The sequence below is a fragment of the Struthio camelus genome, chromosome 14 (assembly GCF_040807025.1).
Source record: "Struthio camelus isolate bStrCam1 chromosome 14, bStrCam1.hap1, whole genome shotgun sequence".
NCBI classification, from domain to species: Eukaryota; Metazoa; Chordata; class Aves; order Struthioniformes; family Struthionidae; genus Struthio; species Struthio camelus.
The window spans coordinates 20,110,691-20,123,603 of record NC_090955.1 but is presented as its reverse complement, the minus strand read 5'-3'; the positions used below and the strand labels follow the sequence as shown (position 1 = coordinate 20,123,603).

The following is a 12,913-nucleotide window of genomic DNA, read 5'->3' as shown; positions in this document are numbered from 1 at the left end:
CACTTCTGAGCAGCCCCCATTGTCTAGATATAGCTGTTTTCACTTTGCTGTTTACTGACTTTAACTGTAAATAGCAAAATAAACTCTACTTAGAAAAGAGAAGATAAGTAACTACCTCAAAAGCCGGTTTGTGAATTTCTCTAATCAACTAGCAGGTGATGCTTTGTGGACTTGCACAAGCCATCCCCTTCCCTCATGACTAAGCAGATCACCTTTATGCCATGCGGTCTGCACATTCAGGACAAAGTCTATGAATTCAAGTCTATGAATCCCAAAGTCTACTCTGCTGGTTGATAATTAGCAATTTTAAAAACACAAAGCTTACATAGCTGTGTATATGTATGTTCAGGCACAAATGTGCTTATATAAATATATGATGGATGTATATATAGGGTTGTGTACATACTTGTAAGGGATATGTGTGTGTGTAGGTAATGGATTAACCCTATGTTATGGAATGGCTTCCTACTTATCTCAGTAATGTAGAAAAGCTATATATAATATGCGATAACACAGTATAATAAATATTGTATGGTAGCCCAACAGAGAAATATATAGAACATGCCACAGGATCAAAAAAAGATGATGTTATTTTACAGTAAGATGCATAAAGTCTAGAAAAAATATCACAGCTTCATTCAAGTCAATGGAGAGTCCAGTTTTCAATCAAAATGCAGCATTAGAAATTTATCAAGTACGTGGCTTGCTTCCACACAATTACTGTTGAAGTAAAATCTGTGGTTTTAGTATACAGAAAATACAGGATCCAACTCTAAACATTTAGAGTTGCTGTTTGCTCAGTGAGAGTAAATGCTTGAAGTTAAGTAACCATAAATGTGTTATAAATAAAAATATTTAAGGTTGTGCTATATTGTTTTAGAAATGCCAGTGAAACAGAAGTAATATGTTTCTCTGCCTTATGTTCTGGAATGTATATTATCAATTTCTTAATGTATTTTAACTATGAGCAAAATATTGACATTGCTATACAGACTTCACAGTTAGGATCAGTTTATGTTAGGCCTTCAAATTAGACCCCCCTCATTTGGGGTCTTAAACAGCTACTATGGGAGGAGAACATGATACCATGATGTTTAACGGCTCATTTCATGAGCTCCATGGGGATTTATGTCTTTCCTCTTTATCATAAATCTGATTGTGACACTTTTCATATTCCCTCTTGCCTGAATCCTTTTTTTTTTTTTTTTTTTTGGTTTGTTTGGAAGGGAACTTCCTTCTGTGATTCCTCTAACTTCCCTGTAAAAACATATACAGTTCTAAATATGTTATTTTGCATGCAGACACTTTTAGCTGTCAAGGAGTAGGTATATAGAGTAAGTATAAGCGAAGGAAGTTTTCCTATAGATTCTTGTCCCTTTAAGCTGAGTTTAAACAAATTACTTTGCAGAGAATTTCATATTTGAACAAAGTAGCCCTGCCCAGAATTATGAACTGCTCTAAACTTTTTGCACAATATGTAATTACATTAGATTACGTAAGATAGGATTTTATGTTTTAATATTGCATTGTAAGCCTGTAGTACTTGGGTATTTGCATAGGTTTATTGAACAGAGATGTTGTGTAACTGCTATAGTTATTCACACCTGTGTAGCACCAATTTTGATGTTTGAGAGGCTTTGAACTTAGGTTGCTCTCTATACACAAATAGAATGATACAATTTTTGTGATCATTTTCAAAATTTATGCTAGGGGAATATCTTAATATTGTTGTGAAAAGAGTTCTCAATCATGGTGGTTTGAAACTTATGCCAGACTACCAAAAGAGTCACTCTGTTGCCCCCAAAAAAGGAACTATGAAAAGAAAAATGTTAATTACAGGCTTTAACACTCACACCAAGATCTTCTAGCAGGGGTGGTCAGAAAAACAGGTTTTGCTACCTAGACCTGGTGCTTTGTGGTGCTATCTAATGTGGGGGCTTGTGGAAAAATGCAGCCACTTCTATTTACTGCCTTTCATAACGTACGTATTTCCTCATGATAGGTTTAGGTACTGACTTTTTATGTCTATAGTAAATAAAACCGAAGGGTTTTTCCTTTCATCTTGAAGATGTTTTACTTGGAGTTAGTGTTCACTGTTCCCTACAGTGGTATTTCGGCTACAAATTTATTGTTGAATCTCAGTTTTTAAGCATAGTAGAAGCATGCTATAGTGTGATATACTGCTAAATTGATTTTGAATCCTTGCAAAGAAAGTAAAGAATATAAAGCCAAATTCTATTTTCAGTTGCGCCCTGAGAAGTCAAAAGAGAAGCGAGTACAGAAGTACGCGAGGGCAGAAGGTTGCTTTAGATGCACAAAATTGTAATCTTTTTTTCTCTAACCTTATTCAAGAGCAGATTTGATAGAATAATGAGAAATTTTGAAGAGGCCACAAGCTGAGGTGCTCATTCTCTCTAAGACAATGAACGATTATTTTATCTACCGTTTCCTTTCTAGTTCTTAGTATGTCTGAAACAAAGACATAGTGATGTAGCTGTTCCTCCAAATCTTCCAAAGTTAATCACTGATAGTGGATAAAACTCCTTCACCGAGTTACTGAAGTTCTCAGCTATTTTACTGTAATTCTTTATTATTCCTCCTGGATGCCATCATTTGCATTTAAACAGAGCATATCTAACATGCCTATTTGTAAATCAAGACACGTTATGATGTTTTATTTGATTTAAGAAAAGTTTTAGAGTATTAAGAAAAGCATTCTAGTGTTTCATTTTAAATATCCTGTAGTAATTGCCAACATAAAAAGAGTTTGGCAAGCAATTACATATTGCAAAACGTTCATATAAAGGTGTGGATCTTTTAAGAGTTTTGCCTAGAACATTATTAAAGAGTATGGAAACAACAGTTCTGCAAATATACTTTCACTTTCAGAACTTCCAGCTATTGCTGAAGATGGCTTTGAGATGACAAACTAGATGAACCTTTAAGCTTTGTTCAAAGCAAAAGGATTTAGCATTATATCAGTTCTCTGAACAAAATAAGCAGTATTATAAAGTTCCCCCCACCCCCTGGATTTTTTTACATTTACATTAGAGCTATTGCCAGAATTGCTAAATTAGCCCGCAGTTGGATTTTTAGTAAAGATCTTAGCTAAGTAGGTGTTGTTACAATTAACTATAGAATAAGTATCAAAATTAATATTACAAAAGGGTATGATGACTGCTGACTTTAAAATGGGAAATAAAAAAGCTAACATTTGAAGGTTTCAGGTTTTTAACAACAGTTTTATAGTATTTTTCACTATCAGGGCAATGCAAAATAACTTCCAAAAAATCTAGGGGCTTAATTAGTTGTTCCTTGCTCACTTTTTTGATGCTCGGATGTTCACACTTAACAAAGAAGTGCTCTTGCAGTCAAATTGCATATTTGCTTTCCACCATTAATTTGCCAATCCATCTTGGTTCTATTTTGCAAAATGATTTCCCTTACTATCACAAGCTTCTTGGAATATGAGCTACAATATGAGCTTGCCAGTTGTCTTGAACTGGTTAATTATTCTTCTGATGCAGAGAAGAACATTATGGCATGATAAATAGGAGACCCAAGAGGGTTCCTTACACAGTTTCCTTTGGGTACTTCCCAAAGACTTGTTCTTTGGGCCTGCCTCCTGTGATCGAGCAGACTAACTTTACCCAGTTAAATTGGGTGTGGCATATATTAATTACTTTCAGAAATTCTTGTTGAGTTTGTTTTTTGTAGGAATCCAATACCTTGTATAAAAATACAGGCTCGAAATCATTGCATTAGTTTAGGTTATTTTTCAGGCTAGATGGGATAGAAGTGGCAGGTTTATGCAAGTTACTTTCTGATATACATAGTTACATTTGAGAAATTATCTTCTTAAATGAAGATTACTAATTTCTTAAGAAATAGTAATTACAGCAGAGTTGGGATGGAGCGCTTGATAAAGCTTGCAGAAGTACTGGAAAAGCCTTCAGTATCAGGAATATGTTTTTCCTCTAAAAAAGATATTTTCCTGTAGACATCTAGAAAATGTTCAGCAATAAAATTTCTAATCCAAAAATAAATTGTTAAAAATCTATTTTTCCCCAAAATGTATTTTCATGTTTTAATTTATACAAAAGAACATATAAGCACGCTTTTGTCATAGTAACTGATTCCAGTATGAAATGAGCCTATGTCTATCAGGCTGCCATCATTTTCATTGTTCTGTGCATTGGTATATGGTATCTGTCAAGTTTTTCATGACTCAGTTTGTTAAGAAAGTCATTTTTTATAGAAGAAAAGTTACATACAGTGCATCAGCCCTCTGAACTGTATGTAATATGCTGTTTCATACTTTGTGATGCAACATTGAGGATGTGGAAGTCATGTGAATTTCTTTCCATTCTGTTTTGGGTCACCAGGGTGCTAGTTTTGAGTGGGTGAGAGCACAAGTGAAAACCCAGAAAACTGCTTCCTGAATATTTTATCAATTATGTTTTTTTTTTTTTAAAGTGTTATCAACAGAATGTTCTGTTGATTCTTTAAAAACAAAAACATCCAGAGAACAAAATTCACGCAGAATAGGTGGAGTAACTTGCAAGGTTATGATACACTTTGGATTTATGATACTGTGGAATAGTTAGAATATCTTTAATCTGTAGTAGAAGCTACTGGTGTTCACTATGATTAGTATAATTGCAGTGGTGGATTAAGACAGGGATCTAAGGCCAGTGTGGGACTGCGGAGGCCCAGCAGAAAAGAAAGTTGGGAAGCAGTGAAAAATCTGCCCATAATAAGGATTAAGAAAGGAAAATAATTAGTTAATTCAAGGAAATTTCAAAGGCAGGCTGTGGGAAGATTTTGTTACTTTACCTTATTTATTTATCCCTTTTGGTGCTTGCCAAAGAAGATATTAAAAAGCAGGGAAATTCTTTAAAAATACAGAGGTTTCAATCTATTTCTCAAAGTTTAACCTTTATTGTTGGAGCCTTCTTGGTCTTGAATTCTTCTCTCTGGTCTCTCTTAAGAGATTTTCATCTTTTCTTGGTTTAAGATATGCTGACAATGCCACAGAGTGGTCTTTCACTGTATTTTGGCATTTCTACTCATTGTTCTTTTTCTGCCCAAGTTTGTTCTGTTTTTTAAATCTAGGCTTATTTATTACTCCTTTGAGAACAGGAACTGTCTGATATGCTAACAACAAGTGACAGCTTTCCTGTCACTAGGAACAGGAGAACAGGCAGTGAATATTGCTGAAGTCTGAGGTAAGTTCAGAATAACAATAACTTGTACATATACTAAATTTGATGTACTGTAGTGTGACTACAATCTCTGACGCAGGCTGTGCAACAGATTCCTGTCTCCTCCCCCATCCACTAACAGGAAGGCATAGCACAATGTTATACAGCATGTGGCAGTTTTAAATTTCTGCAGAAGCTTGACCCTTAGGCAGAAGGATAGCTACTGACTTTTTGTTGTCACTGCTGAAACAGTGTGCTGTGGATTTTCTATAATGTAAGAATGAATGAATTTAAATAAAAACAACAAATAGGAAATATGAAAATAGAGTTAGTAGGCCCATCTCTCCTGCCTTCCCCAGATCTACATTTGAAGGGAAAAATAAATGGATGAAAAGGTTTGAGGCGAATAATATGAGAAAACTAGTGTAAGAAGGTGAGACAAAGTAGAAAGAAACTGTCGTATTGTCCTGGAACAAAAGTAGAAAGAAGAAAATGATGCGAGTATGGCTGCCGCTTCCCTAACAATTACTACAGGAAGGGCTAATGAGTTTAGTAATTATACCTGGCAGTTACTCTATGGGGGAAAAAGGAATTATTTGGACTTCAGAACTGTGGGAGTGATAGAGTGCTCATTTAGCTGTGAATACGGAAATCAAGTTAAGACAAAGTAGGCAAAAAAATAAGTAGAACTGTTTTTTGGTGGAGCTACGTATCTCATAAACTGTCATATAAAGAAGCATCTGCTGATTGAGATTTTCTCAAAGTAAAATGGAGAAAAAACTTCCTCTACAGTAACTATATGTCAGGTGGATTATTTTAGCTCATAGAAGCTAGGGGAGATTTCATGGTAGCTGTCATATCCAGTATAGGCAGTTACCTGCTCTTAGAACAGTTGTTGTCCATCAGCTGAGATAAATACTAGGTAATTCCCAGTTTGCTGTAATATTGTCATTTGTATGTTGTGGATTCTTGAAGCAAAAAAATATTTCTTCTCTTTTCTTGTGACACTTAAGTAGCCAGACACCTCTGTTAGACGGTAATTACTGGAATTTGATAACTTTTACTAGTTTTGTTTGTCTGCATATCAAGAATGTAATTTGTATTTTAGAATTTGCTCTCAATGCAGTTTCCTTTTTGCACAGATATAATGTTTCACTTAAATTAAATGAGAGTTTGGGAAAAATAGTTAAATACATTTTATGTTAGTGCTAAATAAAAGGATGTACAAAAAATTAATGTTTGGTGAAATTTTAAGAGTGTTCTAGAGGGTTATTCACATTCACACTGATGTCAAATGCCTTCAGAATTGCATGCTTCCACTTCTTGAAAGCTAAGAGTACCTGCTACGTGGATTGCCAGCTTTCAGGCAGAAAGTGGGACCGCATTTAGAAATCAAGCTGATATAAATAAACTGGTGATTTTGGGGAAAAAAAGGCCCAAAGCAACTTATATTCAATAGTCTCAGAGAAGTCTAATTGATCTCAAAAGCTACATCCGTACTAGTAAATTAAACAGTGCCATAGCTTGGGCACAGGCTCAGGAATTGGATTGTTAAACTGTTAAATTAGGGTGGTCATTCAAACACTTTCCAGAAACACTTTTGTAGTTAGCAGGGGCCAGGGACCATTTGCAACAGGCCATGTAGGTATGACCACCCAGCGTAAGAGAGTTTGATAATATGAATGAAGCCAAACAGGGCCAGAGAGTCCTGGTACCCTTTAGTTTATTAATATAGCTGAAGCTAAAGTAGCTTAAGTACCTCTCAGTTTTATTATGATTTCCTTCTAAGTTTCTTCCTGCCTGTGGACCAAAATGAGCAGTGTTTAGTGTTCCATTTATAGATTTTTTTTTTTTTAGTTTTTTTTTTTTTAAGCTCTAAAACGGTACTGATTTATAAATTAGAGATCTTTGTAAGTCTGAGATCTTATGGCACACAGGCCAAAAATTGAATTTGTATATCTGGCAAAGGAAAGGCTGTAGACCATTGGCTTTTTATATAAAGAAAATCTTGTCTGTTAATTTGGATTTCATATAAGTAAATACAAGGACATATGACATATACAGCCCAAGCTCTTTAAAAATAGTCCTCAGAATTCTTTTCTAACCCCTAGTGAAGGGTTGAGTCATTATCAAAGCTCTTTTTGCATGATGGCAGAGTTCTCTCTGTATTTATACATCTGCCCTGAACAGCTTTTACTAACATATTTTCATATGACGTAGTCCTTATATATTCTGAAAAGTATTCTGAAATTTTTACTGCCCTGTTGTCCATACTATGAATTACAGGTAGTTAACAATGTAACTCACCTTTAGAGAATATATTACAACTTGTTTGCTCTGAAAATTCCTTTTGACTCAAGTGAAAGTACACAGTGCAAACAAAGTTATGAAATGTGTACACAAGGTGTGAGAGTAGATGGTTATACGTGTGTATAACTTTATGATTCTGATCCTTCAGGATAGTCCGTGCAATTTGGCCTTTATGCTCACCATCTCATTTACCTGAATGAGATTACACATGAGTATTAGGGCCAAATCAGACCCTATCTATATGTAACAGTACTTTTTTTTAATAGAAATCAGTTGTGAAATCTAAAATACATGAACATGGATTTTAAAAGACTTAAACATTTAAGAGCTAAAATATTTGGCAATGTGGCTGCTATTTTAAAACTCATTTCTGTTCTAAAAGTCAATAAATATTTTTACTGTTAAAATCCTTTCAGCTGTGTCACTATCTATTCAGTTAAAGGAGCAGAAAAGACCATATTTTGTCAAGACATAACAAAGACATGGCAAGACCTACTATAGATAATTAAACAGATAAAGTATTTAAGAAGAAATCTAGAGTAAATTTTTGCAGAGTATAAGGCAGCAGCTTATTAATAAAAATGTGATAAATCAGAGAGACAAAGCACAAAGTAAGATGAAAATTTTAATATTTTAACTTCAAATAACTGAGAGGGAATCTCAGGAATAGCATGTAGAGTATGAAGTTCTGTTTACCTTTGCAAGAAGAACGTGTCAGCCTTACTAATGTCTTAAATATAGGAGACTAGAGAAGGGGGAACCCACTGCATGAAAACTATTTGTACAAAAAAACACTCCAGGGCTCCTCAGTCCTTTCCATTATTGTTAATGTGAGAGCAAATTTTAAAGTCACTTTTAAAAACAAATCCATGTTGTTTTTAACCCACCACAAACTGGATTAAGTCACTTACCTTATTACCAGCAGTATACACAGAGTCATGACCACAGCCAGGGTAAAGTGGATCAAGAAGAATAATCCAGAAATGCAAAGTTCTGTAAAATCATTTCCTGTTTTCTGAATCTTCAAGGTTTTTTTCTTTTTTTTTTTCCAAAATGCTCCAACATGGAAAATCATAACTAAAATGGGAATCAAACCATTAAAAAATGTGTATCAGGCATACTTAGTGTCAAATCAGATTTCTCAAACTTTAATGATTTGTAAGGAAGGTAAGAGTAGCACAGAAGGACAAATAAAGGAAATAGCGTGTGTATTAACCTGGCTATTAAACGTTAATAGTCTTAATATTCTATCTTTATACAAATTTTTCTTTGCACAACGGAACCAAAGTTGTTAGTTTTTTGTACAGATATGTTTTCTAGTGAGTTTCTGTTTGGATTTTCTGATAGCTAACACACAGTGAGCTCAAAATGTTGCTCTTCTTTTGATGGTGACATTAGCAACATCGTAGGCGCCTATTTTGATAAAACTTGATAAATCTCCTGTACTTTATAGTCAGATTTTGGCTGAAGATAGCCAGCCAATGGTTTCAAAAGTTATTGGGGACGAGTAGAGAAAGAGACCAAGAATGGCAGACAGTAGGAAACAATGAAAGTTACAAACCTTGTTTCTTTAGGGTTACATTTATCAAATGAAAAATGACTCTTTCAGTGGTCACTATTTGAATCAGTCTATTAAATATATATTAATGTTTTTCTAATATGGCTCAAATCACATTTGAGTCCAAAGTATTCCGAGTACCTTTGGAAAGTGCTGGCCATCTCCAGGTGCTACTGAAATATGGAACTTCTTAGAAAGACCTTGCAGAATGAGACTTTATCTTAGGTAATATTGCTACAAGGAACCAGAAGCACCAGAAATCCCACAGGCAAGTATGTTCCCTTTTTGGTACTTTAATTATGGCTTCCAGAGCAGAAGAGCACAGAGAAGCATCTCAGCGTTTTCAGTTTATTCTTAATTACTTTGTCAGTCTTTAGAAGTTTCCTTTCTTTTATATTTGAACCACTGACTGTTATTCAAAATTGTTCCAAATCATAAATTCATAAAGCTTGAAACTTTTGCAAGAGAACAGGGGGAAAAAAAAAAAAAAGCAGTTCGTGGCCTCTCTGAGAGTAAATTCCAGGGTTAATTTATAACTAAGGCAAATGTATCTATAAAAAGAAGAAAAGCTTCATAAGAAATATGTTAACAAATGACAAGAAAAAAAGAGGCTTGATAAAAGATATCAGAACTTGTTTGGCACCAGTGATTTTATGACTGAGGAATTCAATTATAGGTGTGTTGGGAGTAGCAAATCACAATTCTTTAAATTACTAATGGGACACAAAGCTCTTTATCATGCTCTGTATGTGTTCCCGTGAAATGTTCAGTCCTGCCCTCTGTAAATAAACTTTTAGCACCTACACCATGCATCTGCACTAAGACTCTATGTCACCAGAGTAGCAAAAGATACACAATTTTTGTTGAATCATTTTTCAAACATACCTGCTGATACACTCTTCTACTAGCTGTGAAGTTAGCCAACAGATTGCTTTTCTTTCTGTAAGTTTGTAGTATGTCTTGTATTCTTCCTTTCTATATTATTAGCATTTTTCTAGAAACTTTGTAAATCTGTTTGCAAAGAAGTTAAATATATTTGACATCACTGTACCGTACAGATGTATCCAGTAAAACGTGTCAGTTTGGATTTGTTTAGTTCGTCGTTGTTACACGTACTTCGTAGAGGGCTTTAACCAGTAATTTAGATAATGACGTTTTACTTACCCAGGAGAGACAGATTAGCCTCAGACTGATTGCAAATTAACTCCTACAGTCTGCATATAATCTAAATTGGTTTTAAAGCTGTCTGCTACTTGCTCCTTAAAGAAGTAAACCGATATCTCTCATCAGTGATTGAAAGAGGAAGGGCTATTTCTAGAAATGCAGATTTAACTAATGGAGACATCCCCCTCTAACAGCTGTTGTGGGGAAAATTTAAAGGGCTGCATTTTGCTTGTATGCCTAAATTACAGCAGTAACGCATGGGACAGTGTGCATAACTAATATGAGGAGAATTGCAGACACTATCTAAAGTTTTATCTAAATTCATTTTCTCTAGTAAGAACGTCCTTGCTAATTAAGAAAGTTCAGACTAATGAAACTTACAAGTTTGGCTGGGGTTTTAGGAGCTATTTGAACCTTTGTATTGCTTTGTTTGGCCATGTCATTGCTATGTTATTCAGATATGATCGAGATAAATTTCTGTTACACTGCACTACTTTTGTTATAATATTATGGCATCATTACAAGAACATCATACGCGCAAGGCCTAGCCAAAGTATTAGGTCTGCAGACTTACAATATTAAAAGTAAAAATATATATATATATATATTTAATCATCAGTTTCTTTTCTTATTATGATACCTGTAGTTGAACAGAAATCTTATTTGGGTAGCAAAGGCTTAACGTGTACAACTTTTATCTTTTACACTGAATATCCAAAAAGCAAAATGTTTAATTATATTTATCAATCCCTTTATTGACCTACAAATTTTAGTTTCAATAAACAAATTACTCTCTCCTGAGTAGTAATTTATTAAAAGCTATTAGTTTTTGCAATCTTGACCGTTTGAAAATTTTCAGATATAAGCAGCATTATTTAACTTCTAATTATTTAAGTAATTATCTCTGTGGGACCCATCACCATAGAAAGATATGGGCTGAAAGATGTTGACTGTAATCGACCTAAACTACTAAAATATGTTTACTGCATATAAATGGTGTATTGAAATGGTGTTATTGGCTAGTTGGTAGTCAGCACATACCACGCATACTGAAGGAGAGGGAAAAATCTCCTCTGCAGCGTAATTTGGAGTGAGAGACTATTTTAGCTGCTCTGAATCAGCCTCTAAAGGAACCTCTCTCACTGACCACCGAGAAACTCCAGAGATACTAGTCTTGCTAGCCTTTGTGAATACCTGCCATAAAGGATGATTCTGAGAACTAATTTTTTCAGCCTCCTGCTTTTAGGTCAGCTTCATGAGAAATCCAGGAAAAAACTTATCTTGATGTAATAAGAATGGAAATGCTGAAACATGTGAATTGGTGAGAGAAGATCTGTATCACAAAGGAAAAAGAGTGCTATAGAGGTAGTAATTGCTCACCTAAAGAAATATTAATGTATTCTAGAAACAAACCACTATCTCACAGCCAGTGCTATCCCGATCCTCTGATAAAAGGAGTTCATAGACCCTAAAAATTCCTCAAAGCTTCATCTCAAATGACATTTCAGGAAAAAAAAAGTTGGGTGAAAGATTCAGGGAAATACCTTTGTTATGTTCCTGAGTGTGGTTTTTTTTTTTTTTTAAGTTAATGTACCGCATGACTTTCCTCTCAACCTCTAGGAATGCACTGGATGTCTGTCAAGACCACAAAGTTGTCTGTACTGTAGAAATGTATGAAAGTTCTCTCTATACTGAGTTGCCATTGCTCTTTTCCTTATCTGTGAAGGAAGCACAGCAACTCCCACTGGGGAAATTTCATGTTAACTTGATCTTAAAATAAAGAATCAAGGGAAAGGTCATATCCTAATAAGCTGTGCAAATCTAAATTCCCAGGGAGCTTCAAAATGACATTGTATGACTAGGGCATTAACAATTTTCCAACGATGTATTTTTGAACTGCTTCCAATAGAGTGTTTTTAAAATCCGAGAACAAACAGTAAAATAAAGATGCAACTGGCAAGATGCAGTTGTTGCTTTGAGATTCACAGCACGTCGCCTATTGATGATGTGGAGGCTTTGAGGCTGATGTGCATAATGGAATCAGCAGCTTTAACTGATTTCATTGAGATGCTTGTGAGGAAGCTATTTATTATTTAAGTATTACTCTGATCTTAGTGTCAATAGATTTTAGTCTTTCTCCTAATCTATGGTTATAGACCAACGATTCCCTCAGAATATCTGAGGAAGGCTTATAATAAACGTTCAGTTCGAGAAGTCTTTCAATATGATATGGATGTTTGTGCTGGCAATGAGAATTTGAATATAGTCTGTTCAGATATTGACCAATAATATTGACCAAGAGGTACACAATTCCTGCTCAATAACCACTCCCCACCCCCCGCCCCAAAGGTAAACTGGTGGAAGTTGTTAGGAATTTTGAAATCAGTTTTAAAGGAGTTAGTATTTCACCCCAAATTATCTTGTTTGACCCAGTGAACGTTACAATATTATAGAGTTGTACAAAATACCTCATAGTTCCAAACAATGACCCAGGTCCAATACCAGTTTACATCTGAAAATCTGTTCCAGAGTTTAGAAATTCTCAAAACATGGGGAAAGCCATTATCTAAATATATTAATTTTATATAGTATGCTATGTACGTTTTTCAGGTTCATCCTTTACATTGGAAAGATATGTCTAGATAAAGCTGTGAAGTGGATACTTCTTGTAATCCAA

At 34.7% G+C, this 12,913-nt stretch overlaps 1 protein-coding gene across 7 annotated transcripts in view; it reads left to right on the top strand.

The window, feature by feature from the left end:
- PPARG (peroxisome proliferator activated receptor gamma) overlaps window positions 1-12,913 on the top strand; it is a 63,071-nt gene that overhangs the window by 4,516 nt on the left and 45,642 nt on the right. For 2 of the 7 annotated variants that reach the window (XM_068960343.1, XM_068960345.1), the window contains exon 2: window positions 5,116-5,228. The exons of 4 other annotated variants lie outside the window; for them this stretch is intronic. The gene's annotated coding sequence lies outside the window, so the exon portion shown is untranslated. The remainder of the gene's footprint in view (window positions 1-5,115; window positions 5,229-12,913) is intronic. One more of the 7 variants, XM_068960346.1, reaches the window with a different exon arrangement.